This window comes from Patagioenas fasciata, chromosome 3 (genome assembly GCF_037038585.1).
Source record: "Patagioenas fasciata isolate bPatFas1 chromosome 3, bPatFas1.hap1, whole genome shotgun sequence".
Taxonomy (NCBI): domain Eukaryota; kingdom Metazoa; phylum Chordata; class Aves; order Columbiformes; family Columbidae; genus Patagioenas; species Patagioenas fasciata.
Genome location: NC_092522.1, coordinates 78772898 through 78795272, shown reverse-complemented (window position 1 = coordinate 78795272; position 22375 = coordinate 78772898). Strand labels below are relative to the sequence as shown.

General features: G+C 46.4%; 1 protein-coding gene across 1 annotated transcript in view; it reads right to left on the bottom strand.

Moving 5' to 3' along the window:
• The window catches only part of SCML4 (Scm polycomb group protein like 4), an 82819-nt gene extending 70755 nt beyond the window's left edge, over positions 1 to 12064 (bottom strand). The window contains exons 1-2 of the mRNA XM_065835802.2: positions 11899 to 12064; positions 11007 to 11160 (exon numbers count right to left, since the gene is read on the bottom strand). The gene's annotated coding sequence lies outside the window, so the exon portion shown is untranslated. The remainder of the gene's footprint in view (positions 1 to 11006; positions 11161 to 11898) is intronic.
• Between the last annotated feature and the right edge of the window lie 10311 nt (positions 12065 to 22375).

The window sequence follows — 22375 nt, the reverse complement described above, 5'->3', positions numbered from 1 at the left end:
CTGCACACAGTGAATTTTTTTCTGCACAGCACATTGAGTTGTTTGCTAGTTCTCGAGATGTCATTATTTTCAATTTTTTCTGTGTCTGTGTCACAAAATTGACAAGAGATTTCTAGCAGAGAATGGCAATGTCTTTCATTCCTGGCTATATTTTTTCTAATTGGGACAACAATTCAAGCAGCAAAGACAACTCATCACAGCTCTACTGAAATACCTGGGCCTGCCAAGGAAGAAATGTCTCCCTGCACAGATTGAGGCACACAGCAACCTGAGCCTGACAACAGCCACCCACTGCCTCATATTCTGGTTTAGCACAGAGGTTTTCATGCTCATTGGCAGTGGGGATTCCAGGAGATGCTCAGTGTCTGAGGAATGTCCCAGTATGTGAATCACTAGCAAAGTCCTCTGCAGAATAATTTCAAAATTGTTCAACACAATGTTTCAGCTTTTAATCCCTTTCTTCTGCCAGTGAGAAAGCACAAATGATATGAAACAGATAAAATATCTGCAGGTCACAGCTGACTCTGCCTGCCCCTGCATAGGGGGTGGGAACATAAGACAGAGGTAAGTCATCCCAGTTTTGATTTGTGTGTGTGACCACATCGCTCAGGGAGACATTATGAGCTCTTTGAGGCAGTACAGTGTTTGAGACAGTTAGTATGTATGTCTCCATGAAATCGCTGTGAAATTGCAAAGGAAAGAAAGCAGCAGATTGAAATGCTCTCTGTACCTGTCTTGGAAATCCAAGGCAGTCTCTAAATGCCAGTGGATCAGGTGTGTTTCAGATACCCACAGCAGAACAGGCGAAGTGCCCCACTGCACCTCCTTCCTCTGCATCTTAAAGCCTGAAGTCAGATTTACTCTCTTGTGTTGTAAATGACATGGGGTACAACACCATCAATACCATCATTATGCATCAAATTCTTTATCTGAAGCCATTTTCTCCAGTTGGAATTTATCCTGTCTTCCTCCTAAGCTTTCTTTGTTCCTTTATCATCTCTGAGAACAGATGATTTTAACATATTACACTCAGAAAGATCTCCCACCCTTGCAAGGAGCCTGTGAGGGCCTGTGGCACAGCGCCATCCACAGCACATGATGAATGGAGCCTCCTGAATATCTGGAGGGATTTCAGACTTCATTTATTTCATTTTCCTTCCACTTTCCTCTAATTTTGCATTCCCTTATGGACCACACTCTCCTGGCCTTCCCAGAGCATCCTTTCCCTCCTGATGCTTCAACACCTCGATGTTGACCAGCATGAGCTGCCCTCTCCAGGAATCACCAGGCAGCAGTACCATAGTGTCAAGCTTTTCACTGTCCCAAAATTAGCATAAAAATGGTCACACTGACTGTGAGTGTAGGCAAATGTGACCTTTTCAGAGGCTGACTTTATTTATTTATTCTATTGCCATTTATTTCTCTGTTGTCAAAAAAAAAAAGAGTAATGCACTGTCTCCCAGACTTACTAACAATAATCATTGAAATCTCTGACTAGCAACACTTCCTAATCAAACAGTAATTAAGGTTGAAGTCACAGCATGGGACACAGGCTGGGCACACAGCAAGACCATCATTTCCAGTTCCTCTGCACTTTCACCCAGCTATTAAAGCATCAGGCATGAGACCTCTGTATCTGCAGAGCTTAATATTAATGAGTTAAGGAGAACACCCCAGATTAATTAGAATAAGTCACCTACCAGAAGCCTTAATCAGTCCTGTTCTCCCCATTTCACAGAGGAGGATGTTCCTGAGTGCCGCCCTCCAGACTGCACACCCAACCACCTTTTGTTTTCTCCTCAACATGCAGCAGTGTCCTGCCTACCCTGGTAAATAAATACCTGCATCATAGAATCATAGAATTGTTTAGGTTGAAAAAGACCTTTAAGATCATTGAGTCCGACTGTTAACCTAACACTGCCAAGTCCACCACTAAACATCAGCCCTTCCCTGGGCAGACCCTCTTGCTCCGCACGATCCAAGCTGACAGAGAGACAAAAGCCTTGGCATGAGGTTAATGGTAGCTCACCTTAACAGATCTTTTATTTTTGGCAATGACAAGCAATGGAGTTTCTTTGACAGCTCAGCGTTGGTCCCTGCTGTCAACAGAGACTGTCACTTGCTGAATGTGTGAAAATAATTGGTAAGGATAAAAGATCAATCATAATTTTTGCAATATTGTCTCCCAGTTTAATAACTTCATTTAATTAGAAATCATAGGTAGAAACCATTGGCAGGTAAATTTAATATAAGTTGTGGAACACCTGAGATTGCAGGAATTTTACCATCTCCAATATTCTTGTTAATAGAAATGTCTCTGAAGTTGAAGTTTTCTCCCAGGAGTCTTCCCCCATACCACACTGTTAAAAACCGACCATCCCAGAGGACCAGTATGGGCCACCAGCACATCTTTATGTCTGCTGCAGGGTGCCCTGACATGCAGGAGCTTCTGAATGCTCGTGTAGCAAAGACACAAACCTGTGTCTATGCAGGGAAAGACTGAGATATGGTTACCCATTCAGCTGAGCTGCATGGAGCAACACCCCAGCACCTAAGAGCTTTGCAGCAGCAAAACTGCATTTTTGCTGATGTAGGTTTTCTCAGCTGTCTCTGGGATAAGGGACAATAAGGTGCTGGGTACCCCAACAGGCTGGTGAGGATGTCACGCTTCCTAATGTGATGCCGGGTAATGAGCCCATCTCCAGCATCAAATGGGGATTTGGAGAGACAGCTGTGGCTGCGTGGGAATCAGACTGGAATAGTAACATTGTGATTGGTCCCATTGCCCTCATCACTTGATTTTTTGTTTCAGAGCAAATTTACCTTCATCTAGTCAATTGCAAAGAACAGAAGAGCTACATTTTCTGTTTTCTCTTTAGCATCACCCAAAAAGCCCGTATTCTGAGAGGGAAGGATATTTGCACAGGCTTGACTTCAGTGGCCTAGTACAACTACAGCAATCCCACGAGGAATGAAACACATTAATGTGTGTTAAATAAATGCAATCAAGAAAAAAGCAACAAATGATAAATATCCCTGGATTATCAGAGCTGCTATGTGCTCCCTGAGCAGTGGGGCAGCTGTCCCATATGCAGCCATGCGAGGGTCAAGATGTCCCTGGAGCTTGTCCCCTTAGCATGGTTTTCATTGTTCACCTGCCTGGCTACTGTCTTCTCTGGCCAACAGGAAAAAGAAGATGCTCAGCACTGCACAGGGCTTTGTTGCTGAGCAGGGAGGGCCAGCAGGGAGGACAGTATGGCCAGAAAGGTGGGAGCATCTTTTTCACCTCACTGCTCTCCTCCAGTCGAGACATCCAATGGGACAGCAACCACAGCCAAGGTTTGGCCACAGAGTCCTAGTCATCACCAGTAAGCCATGAACAGGGCTTCCCATCCCAGCCCCAGGGCAACACATGCACCCATGGAAATGAAGCAGAGGTTCCCAGGAGATGAGCTGGACCCAGGGAGCTGTAGAAAGAACAAGTCTGGATTAAAACACACCTCTGAGAAACAGCATCGTTCCACCTCACTGGGACTTGAGGATTTTCAGTTTCAGCACCGTGGCCTCCGTCTAACATTCATTGTGAAACTCCATCAAAGCCATCAGAGCCCTGGAACAGGCTGCCCAGAGAGGTTGTGGAGTCTCCTTCCCTGGAGACATTCAAGACCCACCTGGACATATTCCTGTGTAATCTGCTCTGGGTGAACCTGCTTTAGCAGGGGGGGTTGAACTAGATGATCTCCAGAGATCCCCTCCAACCCAAATCATTCCATGATTCTGTGATCATGCTTCACTTTAGTGTTGCTGGGAAGCTGTAAAGAAGCCCCAGTGCCCAGCCCAAAATCGGACACACAGCTGCAAATAAGTAAATAGCTGCTCTTCTCAGCTCAGCCACCCTGGGGACCAGGTAGGACTGAGTGGAAGGTTGGCAACAAAGACTCTCACCCCAGGGCAGGCTGATGGCACCCAGCTTCAGCCTTCACTGTGGACCCTTCCAGTCCTGGTGTTGCAGAGGGGTTTGAGCTGAGCTGGGGGCCAGTGCAGCAGGGCTTGCACCCACCACTGCCTTTCGACCAGATGGGAGAGGTGAAAAATAGACATGCAGAGGGAGAGCAGAGCCAGTTTCTCCCTGGAGCACACCTTGCCCATGTCTGCAGCCTCAGCAGCCCCTGGGGTTCCAGGCTGCCAGCAGTAAAGTTTCCAGCATTGTAGGGGGGATGTCCTTTTTTTTTTTTTGTGCAGGGAGACATAATATGCCGTCTGCATGGGTAGAGCTCAGCCACGCTGCTTGTTGGCCTGCATGAACGTGGCTTCCCAAGCGAGAGGAGAGCCAAGCCCAATGAAACCAGAAGGATCACGGCACCCCCCACAAAAGGCAGCAGCATGGCCTTCAGGTGGGAAACATGGAACTCCTTGCCCAGCTGCACCAGGAACTTAAGAGGGACAGAGAAATCTGCCTTCTCCTAGCTCTTGCATCCCACCCAGCAGAACTGACCCCCACTCCCTCACATGGACACTACTTCAGCAAAGATTCAACTTTGCAAAAATTTTCTGTCATGTCCCGTTGAAGTGTAAGAGGCTGCAGTCATCTCCAAACGTGCCAGCTCAGATGTGATGCAACACCCTACATAAGCAGCACCCCCTCTTCCCCCATTTTAGGGAAACCTGATTGATCATCAGCACCAGAGCAGTGGTTTAGATTGCTAGGCATCCTTTTGAATGACTAAACAGCAGTGAGTAATATGTATTTACATAGATTATGGTCGATTCCCCCATTGGAAGGCGATTTGTGTAGATAACTTCCATTAACGTTAAAGGGAGTCATTCACATAAATCCTCAGCACATTAATGGCCGACTAGCCTCCTCTGTGTAGTATTTCGTGTTGTTGCATTTAGTGAGCGCAATATAAATGTGGCCAACTTAATATGCAAATAAATTCAAGTATTTACTGAGCCATAAGAGACAGTTACTAGGCACATCTCTTATTCATCGTTTATAGGGAAATAGATGGAGGCTGCCAAATGAAATCAGGAGATAAATGCTATGAAAATTTTTTTAAGGCAACAGGGAGGTATGGAGTCTCCACATATACATAAATAATGTTCATAAACAGTTTCTTAAAGACATCTTCTGTTTATTTTTACTCTGTGAATGTTCACGACACATCTGCACTGAGGCTCTATTTGTTGCATTGCTGTTCATTACTGGTGGCACTGGAGTCCCTCCCGTTCCCCAGGGACAGAGCAGAGCCCTGCGCCATCTCTACTCACCCAACGCCTCCTTGGCAGCTGCCCAGCTGCAGGAAGGGAACATGCTCACCTTGAAAAGGTGGGCCACCTACTGCAACTTTCTCTTTTCCTGGCAGCAAAATGTGAGCCCTTCCTCTAGTGGCACTTGGTGCAGAAAAGCAAAGGGAGATCTTTTGCACCACTTCTTCTCACACGTGCTCACATGAGAAGCTTCACCTGACATTTGCAAGAGAAGAGCCCTCACCAGATCTGTGCTTTTCCAAGGCAGAGGAAATCATCTTCTATGGTAAACAGATCTTAAAATTGCATCAGAAATGGTATTACTTAAGCCCTCCTTTAGTTCCTGTGCAAGTTTTTTGAGATACTATGCCAAATAGATGTGTCCTCCACAAGACTTTTCTTCCTAGTGGTAATAAATTAAATAACACTGACTCACTTTTTTACTCTTTCAGATGGAAAACAAGGAAAAATCCTCTGTCTCTGTTGCATCATTCACAAAATGGTTCCTATGCACATACATGCTCATGGATGTATGCAGATACATCTATTGAAAGGCCTTATCTACTATTAAACTCCACAGCACTTTGCTGGGCTGCATCTCTATTGAATGCCTCAGGGCTTTTCCATAGGAGTCACCATAAACCTCTGAGGTCTTTCCAGCATCCCCATGTTAGCCCTGGGTTGGTGCATCTGTCCAGGCTGGAGGGTGCAGGGGTGAGGGCGTGCAGGCACCTCCTGCAGCGCAGGGTGCAAGTTGAGACGGAGCGGCCAGCAGCACCACTGTGCTTGCCTGGCTGCCTGGCAGGATGTCCAGGTGTGGAGGCAGCTCAGTCGCAGATGAAAATGACAGCAGAGACAAAAACTACCAAGCAATCTCTGTCTTTAATGGGGAACCAACTCTTGGAATGTTACCCTTTGGGTTTGTCTTCAGCTAAGACCCCAGAGCTCCTTTCCTTTCTTCAGTGACTACCTCGCCTTTCAAAATCTCTTCTGTCCAAGTACTGTCTCTGGCCAGCTCTGAAGTCTCCCCCAAAATCTTTTCTCTCTCCCCTGAGACACATTTCTCTCCCCACAGTGCCTGCAGGTGCAGATGGCTGCAAACCTCCAATACAGACTTTGGAAACCAGATTGTTTTACACACCAACTGTGTAAAATGAAGTCCCCACCCAAAACCTGCTTGTGCCTGTCCTGGCACTGCTGTGTGCCTTCGTTGCGTCCCCGGGAGAGCCTCCACCACCCCTCACAGGGTGCAGAGGTGGCCTCATGGGTCAGGTGTGCCCACTCTGCCCCAAATCCAGGCCACACTGTGGGGCCAGGGAGCAGCGGGAGGCACTTAGGGAGCAGGAGGGCACCTGAGAAACAAATTTCGTGGCAAGGAGACAGGAGGTGGCAATGGGACACCCAGCAAACAGGACAAGTAGAGGTCCCTTACTCCAACCTTTCCTCTTTCCTGCCTTAATAGATTTGCAGTGTTTGAGCGACACGTTGCCTTCAGCCGTGAGTTTATAGAGTGCCTAACCATTCACTGTAGCCCCTCAGGATGATGATGACCATAATTCTCAATAAATCTGTCTGTGTCACAGGACAAGGTCTTGGGTTAAAAACATACCTGTCTGTGGTGTCCTCACTGACAGGCGGGCAGGAAGAAACGGTTGGGGCCCAATGCTGCTTAGAGGCTTCCATATCACCAAGGACTCCTCTGTGTTATGGGGATGTGGCAGCTTGCTCCTGCTAGTGGGAGGACACAAATATACACCCCCACCGAGAGCCCCTCACACCGACAGCTGCCTGCAAGCTGGCCTGCTCAGCTCTGCAACATCTCAGAGTGGCATCTTTCTCTGGGGAGATGTTTTGGGAGGACTTCCCTTGTAGGACATTGTCATTGCAGCCTGTAGGTAGCCCAGTCAGCTGTGGGGAAACGAAATCTCAGGACCCTGCTCAGCAAGGCTTGGGGTGTGGGGATAGCACATCCTCACCTACTATTAAATCTAAATCAGCTTTGAAAGCAAAAGCACTCACAGTTACCTTCTGTGTTGAAACATCAGGTGCATGACACCTGCAGGAAGATGGGGTGAAAGAAGAAAGCATCTCATAACTTTCCTGCACCTCCCACCAAGTAAAACATGCTGCATTTTGTGATATCTTTCTCACATCACTGTGGAAGCATGGAGAGATGGAGGCAAGCATCAGGAAAAAGTATTTATACAACAGAGAGGCACAGCAGCTCCCACCGTTCGATCCATAGGCAAAATGTGCATACACACGTGCTGCTCCCATCCAAGGAGCAAGTCAAAGGGAAATATAGCTAATTTTCTACAACTTACTTGTGCTGCTCGACATCATGGAGGATGTTGCAAGCATCAAGTTGCACCGGATCACGCAGGACTCACCTATGGCTGCATGTGCTGTGGGATTAGCCCTTGGCAGCTCTCCTTGGGAATGAAACAAGAACAACAGCTGGCCCTTGTGGGTGCTTTTGTCCATTTGACATTTTGAATGCTGAGAGTGCACTGGCATCCATACACGGGTCAGGTAAGAGGAGCGGGAAACTAGGGGCATGTTCCTGGCCCCACTACTGACCAGGGATGGAAAGAAAATGCTGTCCCTTGCATCCTGCACCCAAACTGAACAGATCAGTGACCTGAAGCAGAAGGAGAGCAAAAGGCTGGCATTTATAGCACCATTTCTCCTGTACAATGAAAATCACCTTTAAAGATGGGGTCAGGATAAACTGCAGGGCAAGAGCAAACTGTTCGGTTCAAGAGGAATTATTCATCCTTCAGCAGAACATAATTACACATCCAGACTCTCTCTGGGCAATTCTTTACTCAGGCCAAATTTACACTAGTTCCTAAAGGGAGCAGTCAATCTTAATGAATGACTTACAGTTTCATCATCTTCATAAGGCTTTATTAGAAAAAAAAAATCAGAAGTTCAGATCTTTAATTAGTAAATTTTAACCCCACCTTCACTAGACATCAGTCTTTCTTTTGTCAATTTTTTCATTCTCATCAATAGGAAAACTTGGTGCAAAGAAGCTAGTTTAGATTGTAAATTATTTTCAGTTTTATTAGTCAATAGCAAATTGAGCCAGTACCTTTAATGCACCCATATATCATGATTCTGTTTGGCAGAACAGTGTGTAATCCTCCAACACACAATTTTGAATGAGGTTTTTTAACGCACAGCAAAATAGAAGACAAAATTTTGCTTCCTTTGGACAGAAAACCAGTTCCTTGTGAGGCAACTTGTTATGGCAGAATTAATACACATAATTCAATTTTCCCTTTAAGACGAGTCTGAAATATTTTTCTTTGCATAAGCAAAGCAATTATTTGCTCATTCTCACTGGAGTAGGACTGGTGGTGACTGTCACCTATTAAATACTGTAGCTGCTCTTAATGGTCAGCTGGAGAGCTCAACTGGAATATTTTATGTAAATAAAGCTGACTCCTCCTTTGCACCATTTTAAAGCTGCAGAGAGAGAAGTATAGCAGGATTTTAGGGAACTGGGATATTTTTTCTCATTGCTATGGTTTTCTTTTAAAAAACACCATGATGCCATTAAGTATACTTTATGAAAGTGAACTAAATCCCCCTGAAGATAACAGGGCTGTGCTGACTTCAGTATTATCAAATAAAAAGATTTTGCTTCGTTCAATTTTTAACAGAAATCATGGCTGTCTAACGAACTATTTTCTGATGGTCTTGCTTACCCAAACCATGCTTTCATGCCTTGTATTTCTTTGTCAGGCTTGTGTGTGTTCCCTGTCATTTGCAGGAGAGGAGCATACCTTGGCCTCTAGTTTCATTGAATAATAGAATATTTGGGTTGGAAGGGACCCACAAAGGTCACCTGGTCCACCCCCCCATTCAATGAGCAGGGAGATCTTCAACTAGATCAGGTTGCTCAGAGCCCCGTTCAGCCTGTCCTTGAATGTTTCCAGGGATGGGGCATCTACAACCTGTTCCAGTAGTTTAAAGTGCTTCAGATGTTTTTGAACTAGTGTCAGGAATATTGGCTAGTCTTAGTGACATCGGTTCAATCCACAGCAGGAAGGAAGCCCCTGGGTACCCCTGGTCAGAGCCCAATGAGAAGTGGTTACGCTGAGGAATTGGCTAAATCATCCCCTTTTTTACTGTGGGGTTTGGATCAGCTCCCACCAGACCTGGGCACTGGGGAAACCTGCGAGGGTGCTGAGTGGTCCCAGCATGGCCAGGAATAAGGAGGATGGATGCATCCCTACCGAGGGGAGCCCACGTCCCAGCAGTGAGCCCCTCGCTCACCTGCCTGGTCCCAGCGGGGCTGGGTGAGGGAGTGGGCAGGAGCCCAGTTGGCAGGGCTTGCCTGTCTCCTGTTCCCAGGCTGTGAAGGGCCAACTGTCCCACACCCTACTTCCTTGTTTTACCCTATAACCTGTGTCCTCTCTTGCTTTTTTTTCTTTTTTTTTTTCTTTTGTGTTACCTTAAATTCAAGGAGAGACATCTGTCTAAGGTCACATCTCAGCCTCCAGAGTCTTGGAGTGTCACCCATGTGCTATGATGGGGTGCTCTATGGTCTTTCTCTCTTAAACTCTTTCTTTCTAATATGTATTGCAAAAAACAAAACAAAACAAATTTTTGCATCAAGCACAGATCTAAGGGAGTGGCTGAGGGAAAAGCATCCTGCTGCGATTTCTTCTTTCTAGGTACCATAGCCACCACCAAGCACCTGTACAGTCATGTGTGCCCAGCAGGTGAGAAACCTAAGGGCCAGGCACTGATCGCCCAAGAAAGAAAATTGCCTGTTTCTACCCACTCTTTTCCACAAAACATAGGAAAGTACTTGTCAAACATTTCCAATAAACAAAATAACAAAAATATCAGAGTTATTGTGCTGCAACAACAAAACATTTATCAAGGTATACCCTCTGTAGAGTTTCTGATGTAATTCAGCACATGTAATTTTTCTGTTGGTAGAATTTTTTCCTGCCCCTCTTCCACTCTCTGTCATTAAAAAACTTGTGCCTCTGCCAGGCTGTCTAATCAGAACAACATATGCATTGGTTAAACAACTTTCATGATGGGGCAGAGGGACTCTACCTTACTGGGAAAATCAGTGTGACATCTGAATTAAAATAAAAAGTTACCTGCAGCTGGAGAGGACTGGGAGACACCTCATCTAAATATGATCACAAAACCAAAACTTGCAAATCTCCAAGCCATATCCTCAGCTTGTGTCAGACAAGGCTGGAGCCAAGGTAGTTAAGCTGATATGACACCAGCTGATTGAGCCCACTGTGCTTAGCTGGACCAGGGACTGACAGCAAAGGGTGGTGGAGGATGCTGAAAGTACTCCTGTAGCACACAGACACTTTTTAGACTCCAGCCCAGCTCCCGCAAATAACAGCATCCCTGTGCTTTCCAAGTATTCAGTACTTAACCTCCCTTTACATTTTGCATTGTGTTTTTACTCAATTTGAAAAGCCCTTGGTTTATCCTTCAGCAAAGTGTCTTCAGAAGCCTCTTGAAACAAACCCAGCATTAGACAGCAATCCCGCTCCAAGCAGAGAATTCAAACAACTTTCCTTCCACAGCTTGCCAGATTAACTTTATGCTCCTGCCACAAGCCTTGCATGCACCAAAACCAAAAGCAACTTCTTTCCACCAGATCGCTACCACCAGACGAACCTGAGGCAAAGAAATCAACACCTGCAGCCATTCACCAGCTATGGAAAGGGAAACAGCACCCAGATCGCAGAGGCTGAGTTACTCACTGAACCACGCTGGGCTTCACTCTCCGTCAGCAAGCGATGGGCTGGGGTGGCGGCAGAGGCTCCGGGAGTCAGGGAGGGATGGCAGGGTTAGCTGGGCGTGCGCAGGCATTCCATCCCCCTGCTCTGTCCTCTCACAAAGTTACCTTCAAAACACCTGAGAAAAACAAACGTAGACAACTCTGCTAAAGTCTGCTCCTCGGTGACTCTCATAAGCTAGGTGCCTGTTACTCTCAAAGGAAAAACCTGGCATATAAACAGTACTGCTCCTTTCAGTCTCCAGTTAAGGATAAAAATTCAACTTTGCGTCTGGTTTGAAGATATGAGGAGATTATAATCAAACTAATTGGTCTATGAACTATATTAAACCCCGAAATCTGTGCTATAGATGCTGCCTGCTATGTATATTGCAAAACAAGTTGCTTTTAAAATAGAAGAGGCATTTTGGTCTATGAACTATATTAAACCCCCAAATCTGTACTATAGATACTACCTGCTATGTATATTACAAACCAAGTTGCTTTTAAAATGGAAGAGGCATTTACCTGGCAGCAAAAAAAAAAAATAATCCCTGCTTGGATTCAGGTCCAGAAAAGCCCGAAGCTGCTCTGCATGCCGAGTGCTCTGAAGTCAGAAGTCTTCATCAACTAGTGCGCGCACACACATACACACACGCTGCCACTGCCTCGCAGCATAAGCCAGCAGCACGCACAGATCTGCTGCCCCCTCCTCCCCAAACCTGCTCCCAGGGCTGAGGAAGGGAGTGCTTTTGGTGAAGAGAGCCTCCAGCTGAGGAGCTGCAAAGTTACCATGCAGACTAGCAGAAGGAGAACTGCTCCAACAAGGCTGAATGACGAACACCAGGCAGAGAAGAAGAAGCATGCTTTCCCCTTACCTATTGCTTAGGTTAAAACACTGAGAGGTGTCTTTAGAGAGCTCGGGCACTGGGACCCAGAGGGCAGAGGACTTTCAGCACAGTCACACAGACCCCCGCAAAAGCCATCTTCTCCCTGTCTCTTAGCACAGTGCAAGTCTCCAGCAGCTCAGCTCTCCAGCTGCAAACATCTCATTAGACTAATGCATTCAGCACAGGCAGAAAACTCGATTTACCATAGCTACAGCAATGAATTTCCATTACGATGACAGCTTCAACCACATCATGTCCGGAAAAGCAGCCAACCACTGCCTTTTAAAGAACACACACGTTTTACACACAGAAAACGAGGCCTGCGCGTCGGCTTTCCTTTCTCTCCACAGCTACACCAAGAAAAAAATGCCATTTATTTTTATTTCAGAAACTCCACAAGCTGAAAGGTAAAGGCATTTGGATTTTTATTTTTCTTACCCTTTTCCACTACCCAAATAGCAGTATCTTTTGCAAAAATGTGCATTGGGCTGAGATGAGCAGAAGGGGTGTTTGCAACATTTCTGGTTTCACTACCCCTCCTCTGTTGCCAAGGAAACTGGACTGTAGCATCAGCCCTTTGTCCCACTCCTGCAGCAGCCCGGACGATGCTGAGCTTACATGATGCCACAGATGTGAAGGACCAGTCACTTCATTTTGGATGATTTGTGTGGAAATAAGGGGAATAATGCTTGGCATCTTTTTGCCAATCACCCTAGGTGTGCATGTACGGTGTTGCTCGTGCACGCACACACATGCACCTGTACACAAATACACAGAGCTGGATGTGTGGATAATATTACAGGTATGTTCAGACAATGTTATCCATAATATGCAGAAATATTATTTACGGTAGACATGCCATGGCATTTGGGCAGGATGCAGGAGTGGCTTTTCATCACATTTCCAGTCACTCATCACAGAAGGCACCAAGTCTTCCCTTACTTAGCACACACGAGCAGCTCTTAGCACCAAGAAAAAAAATCTCTAACACCTATAATAAATAATGACCATAATAATCCTGCCACGTTCCATGGACTGTGATAGATCAAATTATCCCAGCAAAGGGGTTTGTTGCAGTTGTTTGTGAGTGTTGCACAGCTCCCCACTGCTCACTTCACATGCTCACTTATATTATTACTCAGTATTCATCATAAACCAAAATGTTCTCCTCACCTCTCTTTGCTTCCACTCCTGTGAATGCCCCATCAGATGGGCTTGCAGCTGTGGTCACTGCTTCTGCTGGTTTCATCGTCCCTACACAGTGGTTTCGTGCTAGCCTGGCTTTACATGTTTTGGGGGAGTTATTTCGACTTGTCATCACAGAAGATGAGATGAGCATTAGGCCTGTTCTGTTTACACAGGAAGAAGAGGAAAATGGTCCAGATTCTGGACCATTCAAACCAAGAACAGCTGGGGCTTTGCTGGTGCCCTTCCCTGACAGTGGGGAGGAGAGAAAGCACCTGCTCACCAGTGACTGCGAGCAAGGTGAGATGCTCGAGCTCACATCACCAGTCCCTTGCAAACAGAATAAGGGTGAGAGGATGGCCAGGGTGTCTATTTCCTTCTTAAAATCATGGCTAGAGAAAAAACTTTGTACATTTAAAGAAAAAAATGAAAAAGTTTGGTAGATCCAGGAGAAACAAAGTGGCATTTTTACTTTTTGTTGTTGTAGTTTTTTATTGTTTTTGCTTGTGTTGCTATAAATTTGACAGGCATTGTAGGTGTGAAAAAATGTATTATCAGCACAGAATTGGAACAACTGTTTTCAATGTTCTAGTACTCATGTGAAACCCATGGTACTTGCAAACATGCTAGGTAAGGAGGTACCCAAATTCTCCTCAACCCAGTCTTCATGTCTTCATCTTGGCAAAGTCCTGTAATCCCCTGTTTTCCTTCTCTCTCTTTTATTTTTTTTCTTAAATTGAGGTCAGTGCGACAGCACTCATGGATTTCTATAGAAGAATAAAATGGAGGGAAGTGGAGCATCATGCAAATTCCAGTCTTAAGTTCCCTAATAAGATAAATGGGGAAAAGTATTAGTGATTAAGAAAAATCATGACAGGATCCTTTAAAAAGGCGTGCCTTCTCTTTTAAGCTGTTTAAAATTTTGAGCAGGAGTCTTAGCCATCCCTGTCACCCCACATCACCTCAGCAGATGTGTTGCTGCTGTGGCTTGTCACACCCGGTGCTGTTGGTTGTGTCACACCATGTTACTGATGGCATCTAGCACAGGCGGGCTGGCACAACAGCACAGCTCAGAGGCACCAGCCGCGGCCTCTTGCCAAAAAATACGATATTAATACAATGCAACACAATAGCAAAGTGTTGGGGAAGGGAATGGAAATTTTTCTTTTTCGCTGCTGCTGTTGTTAATTCCACACATAATTTTGCAGGCCTCAAACCAGCCAAATCCCCACCGCTTTGGGAGCAAGTTTTGCTCAGTGAAGGATTGCAGAGTTCTTTGGACTGTGCTCTTTACAGGGCTTATTTGACAGCCTTGAATTTAGAGTTTAATTTAAAGAGGCTTGAATTTTAGTTTAAAACATAGAGCTGGGCTGTAGGGCAGCTTAACTTACAGCCAAAAGCAAAAGAAGATGAGATAGCACCAGGGGAACAGTTCAAAGCGTTTACATCTGCTACGAAGGCAAATGTAGGGCTCATTTCCAAATCTTGGGCACCACAAGAGAAGAATGCAGGGCAAAAGGAAATGAGCCAGAGGTGAGGGCAAGGGTAAAGTTTTCCAGTTATCATAGAATGGCCTGAGCTGGAAGGGACCCAAAAGGATCATCAAGTCCAACTCCTGCTCCTGCATAGGACAACCCCAAAATTCACACCACATGTCTGAGAGCATTGGCAAAATGCTTCTTGAACATTGTCAGACTTGGGTTCAGGGGAGCAATCTGTATGCATGCTCGCACAAGAGATGGGCAGCACATGAGCAGTCGTGGTCACACATCGATGTGCTTCAGCCCCAGACTGGCCCTTCCAGCCCGCAGCTTGCCCACACCACTCTCCCACATGCAGAGAGAGGCATGCTTGATTGCGGGGTGGCAGGTGGAGGTGGAAGAGGTAGGGGAGCTTTAAATCCCTGTCCAAGTGAATCTGAACACCAAACGATACAAACGCAGTTGAGTGAAGCAATTGATCATTTCATTTCCAAGTAGAAATGAAGAAGGTGACAAAGTTTGAGGGGAAAAAATGAGCTAGCGTCAAAAAACGCTAGAACACTTTCCTCTGTAGGCACAGGGTTTGCAAATGAATATGACACTGCATATGAATATGAAGGATCTCTGCACAGAGAGGCAGGCAATAGCAGAGCAAGGAGTCTGACTAAAGTTTCCTGCCTCCTGTCACTGCTTGTCTGATTATTGGAGCCACAGGCCCCCATCAAACTTCATGTTCTTTTTTTTTTTTTAAATACAGATCTTTGTTGTTTTGTCCTCTATCCCCCTCTGTGCTCTTTTCGTCAGTGTCCAGATATTTGTCCTTCACCTATATTTGTATTGATTATTTTTCAACCCTTCCCTCTGTGTCTTGTCCTCACAGCCTCCTCTGAGCAGGAGCAGACCCCAGACATGGCAATGAAGCTTTTGGGGCAGGTGGTGGCACAGCAAAGGGCACAAGGCCAGGGCTTTAATGACCAGCGGGGAGGCAGCCTGACATCCGGGGTTTGGACACGAATTTTTCAGTGCTGGTTTAGCCCCTAGCTCGCCTGGGTACAAGGGCTTTGCTTGCTTCCCTCCAGACTTTCTGGGTATTTTTCTGTGCCATCGGTACAAATTTTATCTTAGTTTTATCCTTGGCCATTTGAAGCCACACCTGAAATACCAACAGCCACACCAAAGCCCTGCCCTGCTGTCTGCTGTGGGCTCCTCTTTTACTAGCAGCATTGTTTGGGGTTGCCCATGCCTGTTACCATCCATGCGGATATGGGAAACATGTATGGGAACAGCCCTGATCCCCATGGTAATCTCTGTCACCTCCCAAAAATGCCCTGAAAGACCCTCAAAGAGGGACCAACCCACCACCTCTTGCTGAGCTGCCCAAGGCATTTTGAATGGAGGACAAACCCTATCATAGTTTTGGCTCTCCTGGTGGGGGACAAGCATCCCAGAGGGCTGCCACCCATGCAGGAGTGTGCCAGGTCCTGACCTCGTGCCATCATCCCTCCCCAGCCACCCTCCCCCTGTATCCCTGTGCCAGACGAGATGGCACACGGTGCTCCTCTGATCTCCATCCACCACCAACATCAATAAACTCCCACAGATAGTCATTTTTTTTCAAGCATTACCCTATAATTTAAATAATTCAATTCTTTAAACAATTACATTCAATTACGTTCGGTTTTTCCGTGAAATCAGAAAGCATTCAGGGTGAGTAAGAAAGGAAATTAAATATCCTTAAACAGCCTAAGCATGCGCAGCCCTACCTGCTATTTGGACAGAAGATGAGCAGGGCAGAGGGGGTTTGGAGCTCTTCTTTCTGTCACCAATAAATGCCTGGCTGTGGGAGTGATGTTCACTCTGTCAGTCACCACTGCACAAGAGGCAGCAGTGGGTCTTTGGGGGCAGCTGCCTGCCTGGGTTGTGCCCTGTATGTGATTTTTCCCTGCATCTTTATTAGGCATTTCAGTTTAACAGGATTTTTACCTATAAATCTTTCCAGATGCCAAATCAATCTTGTGAGAGCCCCATGACCCTCCTCAACCCCACGATGCTTGCAAAGACATAGTTGGTTAAGATATGATGTGGTCTGGCTTAAGGGACTGAATTTATACAATTACCTTAATTACAAGAGCACTATCATCTTTCAAACAGGCGCATCTCCAGGGAGGACAGCTGCTGAAAAGTCATTTAGACACGTGAGCCTTTGAAAACCGGGGTGAGAGGGACTGTGACTCCAGCCACCGCCACCACTGCTCCCCGCTCGCACCCCAGCTCCCTCTCCAGAGCCCAGCGGAGGAGGTGAGGTGGAATGGCAGTGTTCAGGTGAGCAGGACACCCCCATACCATCCACCAGCCATCTGCTGCCCAGCCCCTCCCTGGAGGTCACCCTTCCTTTAGGCAGGTTGCTACACATGAATGAAGCCACGGTGACTTACTGATGCGCTCCAGCGGTTTGCTCAGGAGGCTGAGCTGAAAATTGAGCTCATGCCTGAGTGTGCTGCAGAAAAGGCAAAGGGAAAGTCCCAAATAGAAGCCTGGCAGCAGCCTGGATGGGCAAGAGGTGGCAGAGCAGGGTTCCCATCTCACTCAGATCCCACCCAGCTCAACCCACACCCATTGGCTGCCCCACAGCCCTCTTTGCCCTGGTGGGGTCTCCGAAGTGGCTCTGCCTCCCCCACCCCCTGGAGCAGCAGCCCCTGCAAGGTCACTCAAACACCTCCCCACCTTGACTCACTGCTCACTTGAGGACATGATTATTTCCCAAATCACTAAACATCAGGAGTGGCTTTGTAATTTGCTTGGTTCTTTATTACATTTATTGATTTTAAAATATTTTAACAGCTCATTTATTGCTGTGTTAAAGAGCTCGGAAAGGCAATAAAGTCACGCAGCATCCTTAGTGATAAAAGAAATAAGCCTTTGAGCTGCAGAAATCGTGCCTTGTGCCTTCTCCCTTCCTCTGAGCTTCTATCAAGCAAAAAAACAAGAACGACAGTAACCAAAAGGCTGAGTGCCTGGGCAAAATCACCACACCCAAAGCAGGAAGGCAGAATAAGGTATAATAAGTCACAGCCAAAACTCTGGAGCACCAAAGCAACCTCCTGCAGCTAAGAAAGAAAGAAACCTTATTCATTCCCCTCAGTCAAGGTGCTTGACATACTACACGGTCATTTTTAATATGTTTCTTTATACAACTGAGGTAACAGACCGTGGACTTCGTCCAGCATCAGCAGTGATGCTAAAACAGTGATGCACCTCAAGGTCTAGCACAAGGAGATCACATCGGTGCCAGCTGTGGTGTGCCACACTAACTTGCTTATCTGCAAACATTTTGTAATGAAAGTCCCTTGAGATCCAGCATACCGTGATCTGCTGGGGCAGAGCTGAAGCAGACAGGTTGCCGGGCTCCTGCCCCACATGCGTCCCCTGTGCCTGCTGCAGACAAATGGTGCTGCCCCTGAGTGGCACCAGTGTTCCTCGGAGAGGCAGCTCTGGTGCTGGCATACGGAAAAGCTGTGAGGGTTAGGGGAAGGAGTCTTACTCTCCCCTCTGGCCCCCAGACCCTCTTTCAGCCTTGTGCATGTCACCCTGGGGGTGACAGCCTCGCTGGTCAGCACCTGGGTGCAGCTGGAGGCTTCTCCCATGGTGCCAGCAACCCCACAAACCCTCCTGTGAACAGGGAGAAGTGGCATAGGGGTGGCCCCTCAGGGACACAGTGCCAGCTTTATAGAATGATAGAACAATTTTCATCGGAAAAGACTTTAAAGATCATCAAGTCCAACTGTTAAACTAACACTGCGAAGTCCACCTCTAAGCCACGTCCTTAAGAGCCTCATCTACACATCTTTTAAACACCTTCAGGGATGGTGACTCAACCATTGCCCTGGGCAGCCTGTTCCACTGCCTGACAACCCTTTCCGTGAAGAATTTTTTCCTAATATCCAATCTAAACCTCCCCTGGCAAAACTTGAGGCTGTTTCCTCTTGTCCTATCACTTGCTACTTGGGAGAAGAGACCAACACCCTCCATGCTCCAACCTCCTTTCAGGTAGTTGTAGGCAGTGATAAGGTCTCAGCTTCAGCCTCCTTTTCTCCAGGCTGAACAGTCCCAGTTCCCTCAACCGCTCCTCATCAGACTTGTGCTCCAGACCCTTCAATAGATTCATTGCCCTTCTCTGAACTCTCTCCAGCACCCCAATTTCTTTCTTGTAGTGAGGGGCCCAAGAGTGAACACAGTATTGTTCTGCCTTGACAAATGTCACTGTACAGCTGACAAAGCTCCCACTGGCTCCAGAACCAGCATATCCAGAGGCCATTCCCAGAACAGACACACTGCCGTGGCATAGCATAGCCCAGCATCTTCGTTCAGCCCTAGTGCAGCAGATACTGGGCAGAGGGGCTTGCTCCAGGAACACTGAAATGGAAGGCAATTACAGCATCTCATTCCACGGGAAAGATGAAGGAATAGTCAGGTTTCGTTTTTGCATAACTTTCTGCTGCTAATTACATGAGAAGTGCCTGACAAGAGTAAGGCATTGAAAGGCTGAATTAGAAACTCTTTGTTGAGTGTGCAACAGAACTGTTATTTGTGAGGCGATGCACTGAAACATTAGCGTTTTCTTGTAAGAACTGCAATAAAGCACAGACAAGAAGGTTTTCATACAGTCAGTGTATTTTCCTTTCCCACAGATACTGTACCTGGTACCAGGCACAGCCAGCACTGTGCTCCCGTCGGGCCGGCCAGGGCAGACCCAGCAGTGCCCTTGCAGCAGAGCAGCCCATTTTCCTCCCATGCCTGCAGCACAGGACAAGACATGAAAAGGTACATGTCCTCGCAGCGATCCCACCAGACAGAGTAGGGAGCTTGGGTGCAGTTTGGGGGTGTGTTTTACAGCAGATCATACCTTGCAGAGTCCCAGAGGCTTGCACGCCACTTTCACAGGGAAAAATTCAATTGTCTTTTTACCATCATGGAAAGCAAAATGGTTTAAACAGCATTAGGGTACCTTTCCTAAAATGTTATCTTTCCTAAATGGGTTTTCCCATGATCCTGGGAAGTTTCCAGGAGCTGATTCACCAGCATTCTTATCTCTCAAGTTTTGGCTTTTGTTTAGTAAGGGACTGTGAGCTGGAAAGTGTTATCGTCATTCAGTAAGAGACTGGACAACACCCTCAGACAAATGGTGTGAGCTCTGAGGTTGTCCTATGCAGGGAAAGGAGTTGGACTCAATGATCCTTGTGGGTCCCTTCCAACCCAGGACATCCTATGATAAATTAAAATTATCTATTTTAAAACAAATATAATATCATAGTACAATAATAAGTTCAATTAATAGCTCCATGAAATGAAAACAGAAGCACATATCTAAACATTTCCTATTTTGAACATCTTTCTCAAATAACTTGGCTCAAATAGCATAACTTTCTGCAGTAGAGATAACTGGGTCTGGTCATTAATTTAAAAAAAAAAAATCCGTTAGATGAGGGTTTTTGTTCCTCGGATTACTCTGCTGGTTTTACAGCCATTTCTAGCCCAGGGCATCCCCAGGCACTTAACCAATTAAACCGCTACAGCCCGGCAGCAGCCAGCAGCTCCCTGCTCAGCAGCAGGAGACAGCAGCCAGCAAACCCCATTCTTATGCGAGGTACGACCAGATTTTGTTAATCGACTCCCATTTAGCACACAAGCAGCATAGATGCTCGTGCTCTGCTTCCCCGCCTGCCCGGTTCTGCCTTACAGCCCCAAAACCTCAGCTGCTGGGCTTGCTGCAGGGATGTGATTAAAAGAGGAGAATGGTGAGCTGTTGTTTGGCAGAAAGGGTATCAAACGGGGCTCTTCTCCCTCCGCAGTAGCCACCACGGTGAATGCCAAACCCTGTGTGGGCCCTTCTCCCTTGGACCAGGGCAGGATCGCACCCTCCCCAGCTTCCCCCTCTCCTCCCTTGGCCTCGGAACACTGCTCCAGCACTGAGAAAGCAGATGTTATTCCCATCCTGGAAAATACAGCACTCCTGAGAGCATGTTAGTAGAGAAACCATGGGGGAAACAGCGCTGAAGACGCTAGACAGGGTGGTGATAGCAGCCGATGCATGTCACACCTGAGAGGGATGAAGACCGAGAAAGTCATTCTCAGTTCAATCCAAAATTTTGGTCTCCAAACACTAATGACTGCAGCAGGGAGGAAATTATGCTTCCACCCCACATAGTGCCCAGCAGCCCCTGCAGGGCCAAGCCACAGAGAAAGCCCCTCTGCCCCAGCCTGAACACTTGCTTGCACACCAGGCATGGAGGGAGACAAGGAGCAATGGTGCCATCTCCTGACTTCTGCAAGACGACTGCTCCATCTCACTGGCTGGAACGGGCTCAGCTGCCACCCTCAAACAAAAGTCATCAGTGAGAAAGCCATTAACATCAATTGCATATAATAAAATTTTATACAAATGTCCAGGTCCAGTAGATTAGATTTTTTTCCATAGCTAAAAGAGCAGTAAAGATATCTGTCTCTACATAAGTTATATTTGCATACTCCTTTTCCTTAATTCAACAGATAAAATAAAATCAGTCACTATCCAAATTCACTGTAATTATCTTTTTTCTCTTGGCAAGCAATATTTTTAGTCAATATGCATGCCTAGTCATACTATAGCATAGCTATTTTTTAAATTACATATGCCAGAGTAGTTTATAGATTTTAATTAGCCAGGGAGTTGGATAGCCATCAGCAGTCAGGAGCTGTATGTTGTTTGTATATAAACTCAGTAGAGAAACTTCCCCGCACAGCATCTGCTCATACGACCGAGGAGGGGCAGACCCTCTCCAGCAGCCAAACCCTGGTACAGTTTGGAGCCTGTTGAACAGCAATCACGATCCGAGGGCTCAAACACCACAGCTCTTTGGTTGGAGGAGAGAAGGGGTGCCTGAGTGGAAGAGGGCACTTCAGTGATGAGTGTGGATTTGGGGACCTAAATGCAGCACTCCACTTAACAAAGACCTGAAGGATGGGCATGAAGAGATGGGTGTCACTCCTCTGTCAGTTTAGCAAAATGCCACATCTGACACTGGTCACAGGGGCCAGTTTCTGCCCAGGGCACGCCATGCACTTCCCCAAACTGGAGCCAATACACAGATGCTTCTCCATAAACATGTCAGAGATCGGTGATGGCTGTGGGAGACACGGGGAGCCCCCAGCATGCCCAGGAGCAGAGCCCTGGAGCAGGGCCATCCAGCTGCTGGACTGAAATGCAGCTGTGCAGCCACCCAGGCAGCTGTGGCATGAACACACACATTTGCCTTGCTAACAAGCAGGCACCAGCCACATCTCTTGGACATACAACACTCTAAACAAGCAAATAATTAAAAAAATTAGCAGAGATCAGAAATACATCACAGTTTCATAATTCATTTAGCTTCTGAGGGTGATCTATATCTGGATTTTTCTTTTTTTAATCAGTGGTGGGGGAAGTACTTCAGTGTAGTTTAGCCCCACAGTAACCCAAAGTTTCATGAAATCCAGAATCTCAGGACATGCTCTGTTGTCATTCATCCACATGTTAATCTGCAATGACTTGTCAGAACCTGTCACAGGCAAGCAATCAGCTGACCTACCAAAGGAGGTGTAAACTTTACTGTTCCATGCCAGAGACAGGACAAATGTTCTTTTCAACTGTGGAATAGTTGCCAACAGAAAATAAAAAAAAAAGAAAAAAAAAAAAAACAAAAATATACTTCCCAGTCATTATCTGAGCTAGCTGATTAATTGCTCACATACTAAACTTCAGAAATTATATTGTCATTATAATA